The sequence below is a fragment of the Meleagris gallopavo genome, chromosome 24 (genome assembly GCF_905368555.1).
Source record: "Meleagris gallopavo chromosome 24, MGAL_WU_HG_1.1, whole genome shotgun sequence".
Classification (NCBI taxonomy): domain Eukaryota; kingdom Metazoa; phylum Chordata; class Aves; order Galliformes; family Phasianidae; genus Meleagris; species Meleagris gallopavo.
In genome coordinates, this window is record NC_139427.1 from 2,744,831 (window position 1) to 2,760,840 (window position 16,010).

Here is a 16,010-nt window from a genome sequence, read left to right on the forward strand (position 1 = left end):
AGCACTCAGACAAAACCTGGCAGTGCTGGCCTCTCTGTGCTCCTCAGTCCCAAAGCAGAGGGAAGGTAAACCCACAATGGCCTGGCCACCAATGCTCCCAAGGAAATAAATCTCTGTGCACAGAGCGCTGTGCTGCTACCAGAGCGAGGTGTCACATCAGCAGGGATCAGCAGCTGGAATAAACCCACTGCAGATGGGTATCAACAGGCAGGTATCAACATAATATCTCCCCAGGCAGAGGAAACCTTTTCCAGTGGTTAGTCAGCCATGATGTGAATTGGGAAGAAAACCTGTTGGGTGGATGTGCTCTGCAGCACACCTGAGGAAGCAGAGGTGCAGCACTACAGCTCTTCTGGGTTCCCCATGGCTCCAGCACAGCAGGAAGAGCAGAGGAGGGCTGGAAAACTCGAGGGAGGATTGGGAGGAAAGCTACAACAGAGCAGCACAGAGCAAAGCGAAGTGACTTCTGAAAACATGCACACCCAGGTCGGGCAGGTACAGATAGAAGAACTAACTGTTATGCAGGAGCAAGGATTAATTCCTTGGAGTGACTCAGAAGTGACTAAGACTGATCAGAAGAAATCAATTTTGGGGGAGGTAGAAAATCAAGTCGTGTTTTGGGCAACATCCACCCCAGGGAGAGGGATGCAGAAGGCAGCAGGGCAGCTGCAGGGACACCGAGATCAAGAGGTTTCTGATTGATGGTTTTTTTTCCTCCAGGGGGGCAGAGAGCTCAGCTCTCATTGCTTCTGATCAAATGTTGGGGGAAGACCCATTTTCCAGTTTCACCCTAAAAAGCTCCTGCACTTCCCTTCCCTCCTGTCCCTTCCTATGGGAGATGAGTCACTGTCTAGCAACCTTTATCAAAATACCTCTTACGGAATTGTCTATTGCAGTAGCAGGGATAGCAGAAGGAGACCCCCACTCACAGCCCCTTTTCCCTGCACCGAATCCCTCCTGCCCTGCGCCCCGTGGCTCAGAGCTGCCTGTTTGTGTGTTTGCACAAGCACAAACACAGCACGTGCTTGTGTGAGAGCCAACAGCACAACCTGCAGAAAATGCAAACTGAGGATTTTTAACTGCCTACTCCAGGCTTTGCAAATCTTGTTCTGCGTTCAGTCACGCACGCTAAGGTCACTCCAGTACCGGGGATGAAAAAGGAGCATGTGGCTGCCTGAAGGGCAGCACTAGGGCACGTTCCCGGTCAGGTGCTACCTACCAGTCCATGGATAGAGATCACCAACAATTCATACGTCCCAGGAGTCATTACAGGAGAGATCTCAGGCAGCTCAAATGGCAGCGCTCATGGTGCGTGAGGACAGCTGTTCTGAGGCTCAGACCTGCAGACAGCTCCGGTGCAACACGTGGGGTCGGCTGACCCCAGGAGCACATCGAGCCCCCCTGCCAGCAGCTGCTGCAAGTTTGCTGCTGCTTTTCCTGCAGGTTCTTCAGCAGTGCCCGGCTCAGGGCTGGTCAGGGGCGGCCGTCCCGCTGCTCAGCCACCTCCCCAAACCCTGCTTTTGCTCTCAGAGCAGTGCTAGCCTGGGAAGTTCTCCAAACTTTAAGAACAGCAGAGACAATATGCTGGATTCCTGCATCTGCAGACATCGAGTCTGCAGTCGAAGGAGCCTGCTTTGAGAGCTGTGCTGGGGAAAAGCCTGCACAAAGCACCCCTCATTCCTGCTGACCAACCAATGCAGGACAAAGTCCCCACTCGACTCCGAACAGGTGGATGCTGCACTCCATAGCACCACTGGAGAGCATCCTGGCACCCGACAGGCTCCGGGACACACACAGTGCATGTTGGCTACTTCCAACCTCTGGCACAGCACGAGGGAAGCAAGTGGGCCCCGCATGCAGGCTATGCCACAGCAGCAGCACCAAAACAGCCCCAGCTGCCCCGTACACCCTGGCACCGCATCCCAGCATCACCGCCCATCCCTCCCACTGCCTTCAGACGGGCGCTGTCACTGCACAGAGCTCATTTCCCCATAAACTTTCCTCCAACTCTAAGCAGCAATCGAGCAACAAGCAGCACAAGAACCGAGAGGAGGGGCGGCGTACCTTCGCGTCGCCGATGTGCAGAGGGAAACGGCCGCTCCTGCGGTGCTGCTGGGATAGGAGCGCGTCGGAGCCGCAGTCCCGGCTCTCCTCTCCCCAGAACAGATCTCTCAGTCTCCCAGACCAACTGTGCTGGAAAGGCACTCGGTTTCATCTGCTGGAGCTCCAGCTCCACCCCTAGCAGCAGCGATTGGCTCCGTCGTGCTCTGCAAGGCTGCGCTGGCCTCGGCAGCCTCCCTCCGGCTCCAGCTCCTGAGACCATCGGGAGCTTCCCTGAGCAGTAAGCGGAGGGGAGCAAGGGGATGGGTTCATCCCCAGACCAACAGCTGACACGGGTTCCTTCAGGCAGGGCCCACACGATGCAGAAGCCAAGGAGCATTTGCTCGAGGCCAGCAGCAGATGAGAGCGTGGCAACAAATGGGGGAAGGAGAAACAAAGGGGATGCAGAGACCTGCAAACCACATGCAATGAGGGGACAATACCTAATGCAGCACCATGCACACAAGTCTGGGAGTCTGTAACGCACAGCCAGGTTTACTAACTGAACAGAGCTCTCTGAACCAGGCAATCTGGAAAAGCAGAGCAGGCATTCATTCTTTTGTGAGGAGCATCTTCCAGGCACGCCCAGCTCACAGCTCAGGCTAAAAAACCTGGGCACCATGGCAAACACAGGCACAACCTCCTGCATCTTTCCTCTGCCAGCACAAAGCCTCAGAAACGCCGTCTCTCCTCCCTCCATTCTGCTCCTAAGAAAAAAAGATGCTGAGGACTGGCTGGGTTCCACCGAGCGTTTCTGTCCCCGTTCGGCAGTCTTGGCAGCACCGCCTGTGCCTGCACGTGAGTCCCAGCTAAAACAGCTGCAACAGGGGCCAGGAGCTGCCCTTCACCCTGCCGGGTGAGCAGCAGCGCTGGATGCTCCCAGCCCCTTCCTGCAGCTTTGACTGAACCCCACCTGTTTGGTTTGGGAGAGGATCAGAGAGCTGAGGATGGTCCTCAAACAGCTGCTTATCCCTCTGCCTTCTCAGCAGCTCATAAATATTCTCTTTGATGCTGCGATAATTTCTTTTGTGTTTCATAGGCCAATTAATTTGGAGACTTAGAAAACACGCATAAAAAATATCAGAAATCTGTTACTATTTTGATTTATATTTAATACCAGATCTCCTCAGCTGCACAACGTTATAGTGACGCTCAGAGAGCACAGTGATTCTCATTTCTACACAAAGTGCTTCAAGAAGCTAAAAGCACCTTCTGCTGGCACATTAGGATGGGATCACTCACAAAGGTGGAGCAGAGGTGTTCCAAACCGATGGATTTGGGTTGTGCAAGAATCAAGCTGAGCCACGCTGCTGCGTTTCTGCTGCTGGGTGTCTGGAACATTCACTTCAGTGTCTTTAAATCACCTAGAGGACCTCAGCACCATTTTTTTTCCATTCTGTCTGACAGTGACACTTTTACAAAGTGTTTGAGTGCTTCCTGATCCCACCTGGCTCTTTAGCTGCAAATGCTCCTCAGCATTTTTAAGCTTTAGAAAGTAAGCATGCTTAGTTTTTAAGCCATATATCTAAGCATCCAAAACTGACACAAACTCCTCAGAGCTGCCACCTGCTGAGAGGTGCAGGTCAGACACTGCTTGCAATGATGCAGCTGCCATTCAGGGAAGGGAGATTCCTTAAATCTCTTCCTTACTTCCAGCCCCAATAACCCATTCCTCCAACAAAGCTGCCTCCAAGCAGAATTCCTTTTGCAAATGATAACAACGAACGTGAGTGGTGCTGCACTGCCCTTCTAGGTGCCAGCCAAAGAGGCAGAGCTCTCCATAGCTCTCCCTGATAGGTTTGGACAGCCCTGGCTCGGACCAAAGCACAACACTGGAAAATTCAGTTTTTCTCCATCCCAGTGCACTGCCAGGACTGAGGAATGTGTTTACTGGCCCTGAACTGGGCTAATTACAGAGCAACCTGAAATGCCTCAATATACGGAGCAGGAAAACAACAGCTGTGATTGATTAATCACAGTAGTGAAGCCGAAGGGTTTGATCATTCCCAAAAACACTTTAATATCTCGTTCTCCAAAGAGGGAGAGGCTACTGCAGGCACAGAACAAAGCAGAGCTCGGGCCGGGTTCTCTTCCCCCCAGTGGCTCTGAGCAGACTGCGGTGCCTGCAGCAAGAGGAGAGCACAGCACTGCATGAGCAAGCACAAGGGCACTCTGCCCCTCGGAGCAGCCCATCTGGCCAGAGCTTCAGTGGGCATCATCTCCTTGTTCCCATTTCTCCTTGCCGCACACTTAAAGCAGCACCCTGCTGGTGCCACTGAATGGTGATGGGTCGGGCGTGTGCCCACTGCTCCATGGGCACCAGGACCCAGCAGCACCCAGCACAGCAGGGTGCAGAGATCCCAACTGCAAGGCACATCTGACACTGCCAGGCTCGAGGTACAAAGCTCCCTTTGCTCACAGAGAGAAGCCAACAACCTGGCAGGTGAATAACGTCATTTCCCTTCAAATTATCCTGCCCAGAGGATCTCACTCTTCCTCCTGCACGCATTACAGCCATGAGGATATGAAATTCTCAGACTCCTTGCAAATGCTCTGCTTCTCTAGGACAGGATCCTTGCTCTGCAGAACCTTCTGAGCAGATCTTATGCGCACAGAGACCAAAGGTGCAGAGCACAGCTGACCTGAAATCCCAGCTCAGGGCTGTTAGCACTGCAGTGATCAAATTTTGGGTATCCGACGTCCTCTGCTCTCAGTGCCACTGCCAGACTTTGACCTGCCAAAAAACTGAAACCAGATTTTTCCTAAAGAAACCCCAGATCTGACTGTCTGCTGCCAGTGCAGCACTCTGTGGTGACATTCAGCTCCCAAGGCACCACATAGCCCAGTGAATCTCCAGAAATAGATTGTTGTCACAGTTATAAGCACAGCCTCCTGTTGCTTTCATAGAATCACAAGATAGCTCAGGTTGGAAGGGACCTCAAAGATCACGAAGCTCCAACCCCCTGCCACACGCAGGGCCACCAACCTCCACATCTCACAGCAGCCCAGGCTGCCCAGGGCCCCATCCAACCTGGCCTTGAACACCTCCAGGGATGGACGGGGATCCACAGCCTCTCTGGGCAGCTGTTCCAGCACCTCACCGCTCTCACAGCAAACAACTTCCCCCTGACATCCAACCTCAATCTGCCCTCCCTCAACTTCAAACCATTTCCCCTTGTCCTGCTGTTTCTCCCCTTTCCAAGAGTTGATTCCCCTCCTGTCTGTAGGCTCCCTTTAGGTCCTGCAGGCTGCAATGAGGTCACCCCACAGCCTTCTTTTCTCCAGGCTGAACAAGCCCAGCTCCCTCAGCCTGTCTTTGTAGTGGAGGTGCTGCAGCCCCTGCTCATCTCTGTGGCTCCTCTGGACCCTCTCCAACAGCTCCCTGTCTTTCTTATCCTGGGGGCTCCAGACCTGGACGCAGTGCTGCAGATGGGGCCTCACAAAGCAGAGCAGAGGGGGACGATCACCTCCCTGTCCCTGCTGCCACCCCTCTGCTGATGGGTTTTCTGCCCAGGAGAACAAACCAAACCAGTGTTCTGCTTCTCCTTCACGCTGGGACTGCATATCAGCATTATGGCAACCAAGCAGACATAACTCACAGCACCTCATAGCCACACCATCGATCTGTCCCCACTGCCACATCACCCATAGCTCAGTTCTTCCCCCTTTCCCCAATGGAGAAAAAAAAAAAAACAAAAAAAAAACCAGCTCTTTTCAAAGTCATTTTGTTAACAAGCAACACTGCACAGATGAAGGGGCAAGGCAGAGGCACTAGATGGAAGGGAAACAGCCAAAGTAGCAGTACCTGTTTTGTTTTATTTCAGAAGACCCAGCTCACAGTGCACTCACAGCTCAATGCCTGCACAGCAGAGCGTGTCAGAGGACACTGCACAGCCTGCCTGAGCACATCATGACCAGGGCCAGCGAGGTGTGGGTCACCTTGTCAGGCAGAGGGGGAACCTCTGAAAGTAGATTTATGTTGCACTTTAAAAATCTCTCGTATTCCAGTGAAACAATTGAGGTGTGGGAATGCTGTGCTGTCTGGGGAACTCAGAGCAAACGCTGGAGAGAAGATAAATGGTGCTCTGCCATGCATTGCAGCAACATCTGCTGACTGCTTACCTTCCCTTCTTTGGGCTATTCTGTATTGTCCATGCTTAGTTTTCTGAGCTGGCAAGCATGGAGGAGTTAAGAGGAGAAGAAATTTGAGGCAAAGGCACAGTCATCTGTGCATTGGTTTGAGAGAACCTTGCAGCAAACTCTGCCTGAACTGGCAACTCACCTCCAGGAAGACAGGGCACAAATAAAGCAGCTGACCCTCGCTCCAGCACTGTAAACATAGCGGTGAGATGTCCCTGGATAGCTTGCTCTGGTTTTGTTAGCTCATCCTCAACCACAGTTTTTAATCCAGGGGGATTAAAAAAAAAAAAAAAGGCTGAGCCCCGACTCTGGCAGAGCATCCTCAGCTCTGTGCATAAAAACTGCAGCACCCAGGGAGCTTAAACAAAGAACCCCAGGCAGTCCCAGCCTGAAACACTGGGAACAGTGCCATCCTCCTCAGACAGGAGATGGTTATTTGGAAATGTAATTTCCGAGGTCACCTTTCATCGTCTGGGCAAACTGTGTGAGCAGCACAGAGCACAGGCACTGTTTTGCTGAGCTGAAGGCAGCGCTGGGACTTCCCACAGCTCCAGGGCACCATCAGTCTCTGCTGTGGGTTCTGCACTGTGTTTGGCACCGTGAGCCATTTCCCACCCACCCTGGCCCTGTATTGCAGGGCACTGCATGTCTGCCCAGCTATAAATAGTTTATAGCACAACCGAGCAAGAATTAATGACTTTTCTAATTATACCACATCAGTTGGTGACAGTGGGCTTAGCATTCCGAGCCCACTCTGCATTGCTGTCTGCAGAACATACCTGTGCATCACCTCACAGTTCCAAGGAATCTCAAGTCAGAAGCGCAGCAGATGAAGAAGGTATTTCTCTTCTTTAGTATTAAAGAGGACATCAGGAATCCATGCCTGCTCTAAGTTAACGAAAAGGAGCCTTAACAGCTTTGAGAGGCACCTCAGAGCTGTGCTCGCATGAACATTATCTGTGATTCTTTCCATCTCACATGGCTCTCTCTGCATACGCAGGAGAGCTGTTCCATATCAGCTTCCCAATTAACCCTTGGGTTTAAATTGGCCCTCCTTGTTTACAAGGCAGCTGCTCACTTTGACCTCCTGGAAAGGAGCATTTTCCACATCTTGCACTGCCACAACTGATCCCTGTGCTGCTGCACAGCTGCTCACGTTTCAGCAGCTCACAGCAGAGGCTGCATTTCTCTGCAAAAGCTATCAGAAGGGAAGGGATCAGGCAAGTTATTTTGTCCAGCCATCTGGAAACAATACAAGGCAATCCTTGCAACAGAGATCCCGGTCTTTGTCAGGTTTCATTTAAGGTCTCACAGGATAACAATTCTATCAGCTCCACAGGCAGCACCTTGGGCTGCTCTGTTAGGGATGGGGACCAGAGCCATAGGAATGGCTTTCCAGCTGATGACTTACATCTCCTCCAGCCAAAGCGACCCAACACGAGGAAACAACCAACCTCTGTTTGGTTGCCAAGGTTTCTCATTTTTATGTATAAGGATGTATATTTATTTATAGTGCCCCTTGCTATCAAAAATGAGCAAAGGGAACGGCAGACAAGACAGCCCGGCAGAATTGTTTCTCAACAAAATGTTTTTCACTTTTTTCACGAGGCATCAACAGCTCTTTAAAGTCTTTTTTATTACATTCTGCATTGGAATCAAAACCATATTTCAAAGACACTTTCACTTTGAAGAACAAAATGCAGATTCTGTTCCACGCCACCTGCAAACAGCAGAGCCGTGACCCACATTAGGAGCTTCCCACAGACGAGGGAGCTCCGGGGATGAGAGATGTCCATTTAAAACGCTTTAAAAATAAAAGGTCATGGGGAAATTGCTGCCTCCCTAATTATAGCCGTCGCTCTCGTGTTACACGGCCACAACTCGGGTTCCTAATTTAAATTATCATCAAGCTTTGCTGCAGGCCCCGTAGCTTAATGAATTTTGCTCTCTGAGAGATTAAGAGCACATTCGTATCAGAGACAGCTGAGGAAAAACAACACAAGAAGCTAAATAAGGAGCAAAATCACAGCACTCCCCAGGCTGCCCTCCCTTTTTCACAGGGTCTTGGATTGATACACGATGCCCACGCAGCATGCTTTTTTTTTTTTTTTTTCCCCCCCATTTTATTTTGGTCTGCGTTTGTGGCTGCCCCGAGGAGCAGCTTAGAGCCCAGTTTAGAGCTTAGAGCCCAGACTAGAGCTCAGAGCCCAGCCTAGAGCTTAGAGACCAGTGCCCAGCCTAGAGCTCAGAGCCCAGCTTAGAGCCCAGCCTAGAGCTCAGAGCCCAGCTTAGAGCCCAGCCTAGAGCTCAGAGCCCAGCCTAGATTTCAGAGCCCAGCTTAGAGCCCAGCCTAGAGCTCAGAGCCCAGCCTAGAGCTCAGAGCCCAGCCTAGAGCTCAGAGCCCAGCCTAGAGCCCAGCCTAGAGTTCAGACCCCAGCCTAGATCCCAGCCCAGAGCTCAGAGCCCAGCCTAGAGCTTAGAGACCAGTGCCCAGCCTAGAGCTCAGAGCCCAGCTTAGAGCCCAGCCTAGAGCTCAGAGCCCAGCTTAGAGCCCAGCCTAGAGCTCAGAGCCCAGCCTAGATTTCAGAGCCCAGCCTAGAGCCCAGCCTAGAGCTCAGAGCCCAGCCTAGAGCTCAGAGCCCAGCCTAGAGCTCAGAGCCCAGCTTAGAGCCCAGCCTAGAGCTCAGAGCCCAGCCTAGATTTCAGAGCCCAGCTTAGAGCCCAGCCTAGAGCTCAGAGCTCAGCTTTGAGCCCAGCCTAGAGCTCAGAGCCCAGCTTAGAGCCCAGCCTAGAGCTCAGAGCCCAGCTTAGAGCCCAGCCTAAAGCTCAGACCCCAGCCTAGAGCTCAGAGCCCAGCTTAGAGCCCAGCCTAGAGCTCAGAGCCCAGCCTAGAGCCCAGCCTAGAGCTCAGAGCCCAGCTAAGAGCCCAGCCTAGAGCTCAGACCCCAGTTTAGAGCCCAGCCTAGAGCTCAGACCCCAGCTTAGAGCCCAGCCTGGAGCTCAGAGCCCAGCCTGGCTGTGCCACACAGAAGCACCATCCGACTTGGGCTGGGATGGAGTCTCCAACTGCTGCACCTCATGCAGCCAAACAGGACGTGTGCAAAACTCAGCAGCAGCATCGCGGTGCTCTCAGCATAAATCCTTTTAGACGTTATTACCTAGAGCTTGCACAGAGCTGCTTCATTTGGACTTCAGAATGCAAAAATTCAGGCAAATTCATCTTGCTGATCTTCTCTCAGCGTCTGCAATTTAAAAAAAATAATAATAATAAAATAAAAAAGGTCCAGAGCTGAGGAAAGAACGACTTGCGGAGCAGCGGAGCGGGGCCGAACGCGGCCGTTCGTGGACCAACGGCGACACCGCGCGGCTCCCGAAGCGTCGGGCGATCAGGGATGCAGCGTTGATGAAACCTCCCCACGCATCGATTCAGCCCTGCATCCGTGGCAGAGCTGAAAGCAGCAGCAAATCGAGGGTTTGTGCCTCTCTGAGAGACGCGGCGGTGCTTCGCTAAGGATGGACTGAAGAAATTTTGCTTGACTGACAGTGACCTTCACGTTTTGCATGCTGCTGTCCCCATCTCCCTTTAATTGAGTCGTGAAATTGCAATTTGGCTTGCAGGCTGTAATCTGATATTTGCACTGAAGTGATTCTTTGAAAGGGTTGATAACTGCAGGACAAGGGGAAATGGGTTTAAGTTGAGGGAGGGAAGATTTAAGTTGGATGTCAGGGGGAAGTTGTTTGCTATGAGAGCGGTGAGGTGCTGGAACAGCTGCCCAGAGAGGCTGTGGATCCCCGTCCATCCCTGGAGGTGTTCAAGGCCAGGTTGGATGGGGCCCTGGGCTGCTGTGAGATGTGGAGGTTGGTGGCCCTGCGTGTGGCAGGGGGTTGGAGCTTCGTGATCCTTGAGGTCCCTTCCAACCCTGGCCGTTCTGTGATTCTGTGACACAGTTAGCCTGTCCAAATCCTGCCCATTCATATATTGAGATGCTCATCAAAGAGCCAGACCTCTGCATCCCAGTTATTCTGCCAGAAAGAGCAGAGATGTGTAACGTGGGGAAGGACAGCTGTGGGCCACCTGAGTGAGCAGGCAATGACCTCCTTTCCAAAAGGACCTCAGCCTGTGCCAAAATTGCACCAGCAGAGCTGAAGAATTGATACACAGACACTGAGGAGGAGCCCAGGTGAGACAGAAGGTGCAATCACAGACATTGAGGAGCTTCAAGGATCAGATGTGGGTTGGGAATTGTGCTGGAAGGATTTGGGGAGCAAGTCAAGCTGTCCGTGGGACTGATCTGTCTTCTCCCACATATCTCAGTTATCAGATGCAGAATGTCATCAGCACATGGAACAGAACAACCACACAGGAAAAATGAGGGGAAAGCAGGTTTGCAGTTCTCTAACTTTATAAACCTTCCCCCCCCCCCCAATCTCACAGATCCTCTGAGAAGGCAACAACCAGTTTCACAGGATTGGAAAGGCATTTCAAGCACAGAGAGGTCAGTAGAAACAATGCACAGTTTTACAGTCATAAATAGAACAAGAAAAATCCACAGCTCGTGCTGCACTGGGATTTGTGCAGCCATTCTATCAAGGAAGGAAACAATAGCTTCCAACTTGCCAGCACAGTATGAGTTCCAGACTGCCACCTGGGAATGGTCACCGTGCTGTAAACAGCTACGGAGTGAGAATTATCCACTGTAAGCTTTCACCAGCAATCTGGGAGAGCAAACACACTGCATTGCTTCCAACCGCATGGGGTAAAGAGCAAAAATAACATTCAGTGTCATTGGGTTTGTTATCCACTCGAGTTGCACGTTCTGGGATGCAGGAGCTGCTCTGAGAGAAAATCTTTCCCTCGGCCCCAGCTCCACCGGGAGTGGGAACAGACTCCCACCCCACCCTCACAGCGTGTGGATTTCATGCCTCAGCATAAAAGTGATAAATAGGACCCTGTGCAGGGCACACTGAGTTCGGTTATTGCTGATGCACATTCCAGCTTTGGGAAGTCCTTGGAAGCCTGGTATTCATATTTCAGCTGAGATTTACAACCAGGAGAACAATGCTCTGCTATAGGAGGGCTTCGCTCGCCCACCCACACCAGTAATTCTCAGCAGCTTTTCCTTAGCTCTGTTCTGGCTCCCCACTTTGACTCATTGTCTATTGTCGCACATCTGTCAGGCGTAACAAGGAAAGCTGTGTAATGCCTTACCCACTGCAAGGGAGTTCCTTTCGGCATTGAAATTCCAGGGCTCCATTTCCTTAACCCCTACACTGCCACAAGTACGTTCAGAAAAAAAACATTGTGAAAACCAAAGCAAGGCAAGCAGACATTTCTTTGCCTCTTTTCCACAGGCCTTGCTTAGATGCAAAATCCCCTAGAAGGCATTAACATACTTACAAACCACATCACCGCATAACCGGAGCAGTGCAACACAGATGCAGCTACAGATGGATCCTCAGTGGCACCTACCAGGTCTGCTCTCACCTGTGGCTTTCCCTATTCAGCTGCTCACACCAGGGATGCTGTGACCAGCACAACCCTCAGCAGCCACGTTCACATCCAGAATCACACAGAGTCACAGAATGGCCCAGGTTGGAAGGGACCTCAAGGATCACGAAGCTCCAACCCCCTGCCACACGCAGGGCCACCAACCTCCACATCTCACAGCAGCCCAGGCTGCCCAGGGTCCCATCCAACCTGGCCTTGAACACCTCCAGGGATGGACGGGGATCCACAGCCTCTCTGGGCAGCTGATCCAGCACCTCACCGCTCTCATAGCAAACAACTTCCCCCTGACATCCAACCTCTGACTTCATCAGAGGACCCTGAGTTTTCGTGGGACCAAAGGCAGCACTGAGTTCCATCCCCCCAACACCGGTTTGCAGCAAGCAAAAGGGATCCAGGAAAATGTTTTCCTGTGAACGAATTACTGCAAAAAAAACTGGCTGTAAGCACAGTGTGTGCAGTCCAACGAGCATAAAGCCCAATGTTACCTGTCACAATAAATTGCAAACCTTTGTCTGTATGTTCTGTGCAGAGCTGGGAGGGGAGAGGACACCTGGGGTGCTGTTTGGGCACATAACCATGAGAACTCTCCTAAAGAAAAGGAGAGGCTGCAGCCCTCTGCTATTTGGAAAGAATAACACAGACAAATCACAGAGCTTTTCTTAATGCTGCCATGATATACAAGTAAGAGGCTTAAGTATAATTAGAGGTTGTGTAATCAGCAGGAATAAAGAAATATGTAGTAAATTATGCCATATTTTATAAATATCCTGAGTGTTTAAGAAACTGAAAATGTTTTCAAAAGAAATACGTTAGCATAATGATTATAAAGCCCTTTAATGTGAGCGAGCTGCTTTCTGAAGCCAGTTTTTGACTCAGTTTCGTGAGCATAAAATAGAGTTAATTGCCCTCCTGCACAAGCTGGATGTTAGCACATTCCAGCAGAGTGTGTATTTTCCAAAGCGTCGATTCCAACACATTCCACCCCGTGCAATATCTGCCTTTTTATGCACAGCACATAAAATGCACACATCTGGGCAGGGCTGCTGACGGTCGTGAGGCTTGGAAATGGATTGAGATATCAACTGCCTGCCCAGATGTTCTGTCAGTATTCAAGTGCAGCCCCACTGTGACCCCTCCAGGCTGCAGTAACTTTGGTGAGGGATATCCCTGCCCCACACCATAAGCTTCTTGAAGCACAAAGCTCACTTTCTCTGCATGACACGCATACCAAGTAATAGATGAGAAATGCAAACGTAAACACAACACGATTCTATCAGGAGACCTTCCAGAAACAAAGCATTTCCCATCTCCAAAAGTAAGTGATAGCTCAGATTTGGCCCTCCAGGGTGAATATAGGGCACGCTTCGTAAGTAACACTAAAAATAATCAAAACGTCCCAGTTTGGATGTGGATTCAGGGCACAGCACAGTGCTCTTTCACAAGTGCCAAATCACTGCTGCTGCCACATTTTGCACAGATGACCAATTGCAGAGGGCTGCCCCAGAGCTCAGGGCTCCTGGGGATTGGGTTTCCACATTAAATGAGCTGGTGATGAGTGAGCCCTCCCTCAATCCCAGCCTTCTCCCTAGAGCTAGGCAGAACCATTTGAAATCTAATTTCCTCTTACAGATTTTCTGCAGCTGGGAGTGAAGCACACTGCTGAGCAAGCACAAGTCCTGGCTCCACACCACAGCCCCACCACTCAACTCAGGCATCTGTCACCACGTGCCCAGCCAGGCAAGAGGTTGTTCAACGCACCTCTGCTTCCCTGTGGCTCCGTTCCATCTCTGTAGCTTCCAGACACGCCACACCCTGCTGTAATCCCCTTTCCTCTTGCAAATGAGGTACGATGCTGTCAGCACTGCCCACCCAGTCAGCATCTCATGTCCCTCGTGTGCTCTGCCACAGCCAGGGATGTGCTGAAGACAGCCCTGTGCCCACTAATTGCTTTGACATGTGGGCAGTGGGAAGATGACCAGGCTGCACTGAATTCAACTATTGCTTCTCTCTCCTTGGAATCACCTCCTGCCTCTGTGCCTTCACAGCAGCCCTTCTGCAGCAGCACACGAAGGACTCATTGCTGCAGGATACATCTCAAGGGTGACATCTGCTATTGCTATACGTTACATCCTAAATGCAACTGTTCCTCCAGAGCCAGTTTTTGTGCTCCTAAAGCACCTCTCTCAGCCTTCTAAAACAGACACGACGCAGTCAGCCATTGGAGCACTCTGTGCTGTTCCAGTTCTGCTGTTCTGTCCTTACAGCTGGCCTGAGAAAGAGTTTGTGTTTTGGGTCCTGCAGTTTAGAAAGGACAACACTGCATTTGGCTCCATGCCTGAGTTAAATGCTGCCCCATCCATCAGCAGTTTGGCTTCTCCTCAGTATGATGGGCTTGATCTTGAAACCATCTGTTTCCCCTTAGCTTGCATCCAGCTTTCACTTGGACAGCAGAGCCCTTTCCAGCTGCAGCCCCTGGGCACAGAGGTGGGAAATCATCTCCCTCTGTGCTCTCTGCAGCTAAAAAGTGAGTTTGGCTGCAAATGCATGCCAACAAACCCAAACAAATAGATTCTGAATTCTGTCACCGAGGGGCTCTGAGGGTGCTGGTTGTGTTCTGGGTCTTCTTTGGGATCTAACTCCTGGAAGCCAGCTCCAAAAATCCTTCTAACGAACTGCACAATCCTGTGTACCCCTCGTCTGAGTGGAAGGAAGAGCATTTCCTGCAGGCATTTCTCATTCACTGGGCCAAATTTAGACCTGGCATGAGCCAGTGCAGTGCATAGGGGAGCGACATCAGAAATCACCTCCCACACTGACAGCAAGTGCAGAACTCCTGCCCAGCCTGTGGGGTCACCACGTGGCATTGCTCTGCTCTCCCAGCAGCTCGCAGTGCCAAGTTGACAGAGCAGGTGAGGTACCACATAGTGATGGTAACAAAAACCATCTGCCACGGAAGTGTCTGGAGACAGCAGCCAACTGTCAGGCTCAGGATAAGCAGCTCCTAGAGCACGGAGACGAGATAGCTGCATCGCTGGGAGGGTCCTGCAGAGGTCATTTTGCAGGAATGGATACGGAGATGTTTGTGTTAACCCTTTGGTGGATTTGAAATCGCACACGGTTAAAGCCCTGATTATTACCAGCAAGCTAAACGTTCTCCATCCTCCAACAGAGCTCCTGGGGCCACATCCTCACCTACCCCTCACCCCGCATCTCCTGCCTTGAGGATCATAGAACCATAGAATCGCAAGGTTGGAAACGACCTGCAAGATCATCCAGTCCAACTGCCCTCCCTTTACCGCTGCTACCACAAGCACTAAACCAGATCTCGCAGCTCCTCATCCAGACGCCTCTCGAACGCTGCCAGGGACGGCGACTCCACCACCTCCCTGTGCAGCCATTGCAGTGCCTGAGAGAAAAAGTTCTTCCTTATGTCCAACCTCAACCTCCTCTGCTACAACTTGCGGCCATTTCCTCGGCTCCTGTTTGTTGCCTGGGAGAAGAGGCCAAACCCCTCCTCAGCACAACCTCCCTTCAGGAAGCTGTAGAGTGCAATGAGGTCTCCTCTGAGCCTCCTCTTCTCCAGACTGAACAATCCCAGCTCCTTCAGCTGCTCCTCATAAGACTTGTGCTCCAGACCCCTCACCAGTTTCCCTGCCCGTCTCTGGACACGTTTCAGTTCCTCAATGTCTTTTTTGTAGTGAGGGGCCCAAAACTGAACACAGTACTCAAGATGCAGCCACACCAGAGCTGAGCACAGGGAACGATGACCTCCCTGCTCCTGCTGGCCACACCATTTCTAATGCAGGCCAGGATGCTGTTGACCCACTTGGCCACCTGGGCACATTGCTGGCTCATGTTCAGCCGAGCATCAACCAACACCCCTGGTCCATTTCCCCTTCACAGTCATCCAGCCACTCATCCCCAAGCCCATAGCGCTGCATGGGGTTGTTGTGGCCAAAGTGCAGGACCCAAAGTGCACTTGGCCTTGTTAACCTCATCCCATTCACCTCAGCCCAGCTTATCTGGATCCCTCTGTAGGGCCTCCCTACCCTCAGGCAGATCAACACCACCTCCCAACTTGGTGTCACCTGCAAACTTACTGAGGGTGCACTCACTGCCCTCATCCAGGTCATCAATCAAGATATTAAACAAGATGGGCTCCAGTACCGACCCCTGGGGGACACCACTCGTAACGGGTCACCAGCTGCACTTCGCTCCATTCACCACCACCCGCTGGGCACGGCCCTATAGCCAGGATGGG

General features: G+C 51.7%; 1 protein-coding gene across 5 annotated transcripts in view; it reads right to left on the reverse strand.

Moving 5' to 3' along the window:
* The window catches only part of ZMAT4 (zinc finger matrin-type 4), a 96,358-nt gene that overhangs the window by 72,979 nt on the left and 7,369 nt on the right, over window positions 1-16,010 (reverse strand). For 2 of the 5 annotated variants that reach the window (XM_085242726.1, XM_010723139.4), the window contains exon 1: window positions 2,065-2,214. The exons of 1 other annotated variant lie outside the window; for it this stretch is intronic. The gene's annotated coding sequence lies outside the window, so the exon portion shown is untranslated. Of the gene's footprint in view, window positions 1-2,064; window positions 2,215-6,382; window positions 6,562-7,019; window positions 7,194-16,010 lie in introns of those variants that run through there. 2 more of the 5 variants (XM_085242727.1, XM_085242728.1) reach the window with 2 other exon arrangements.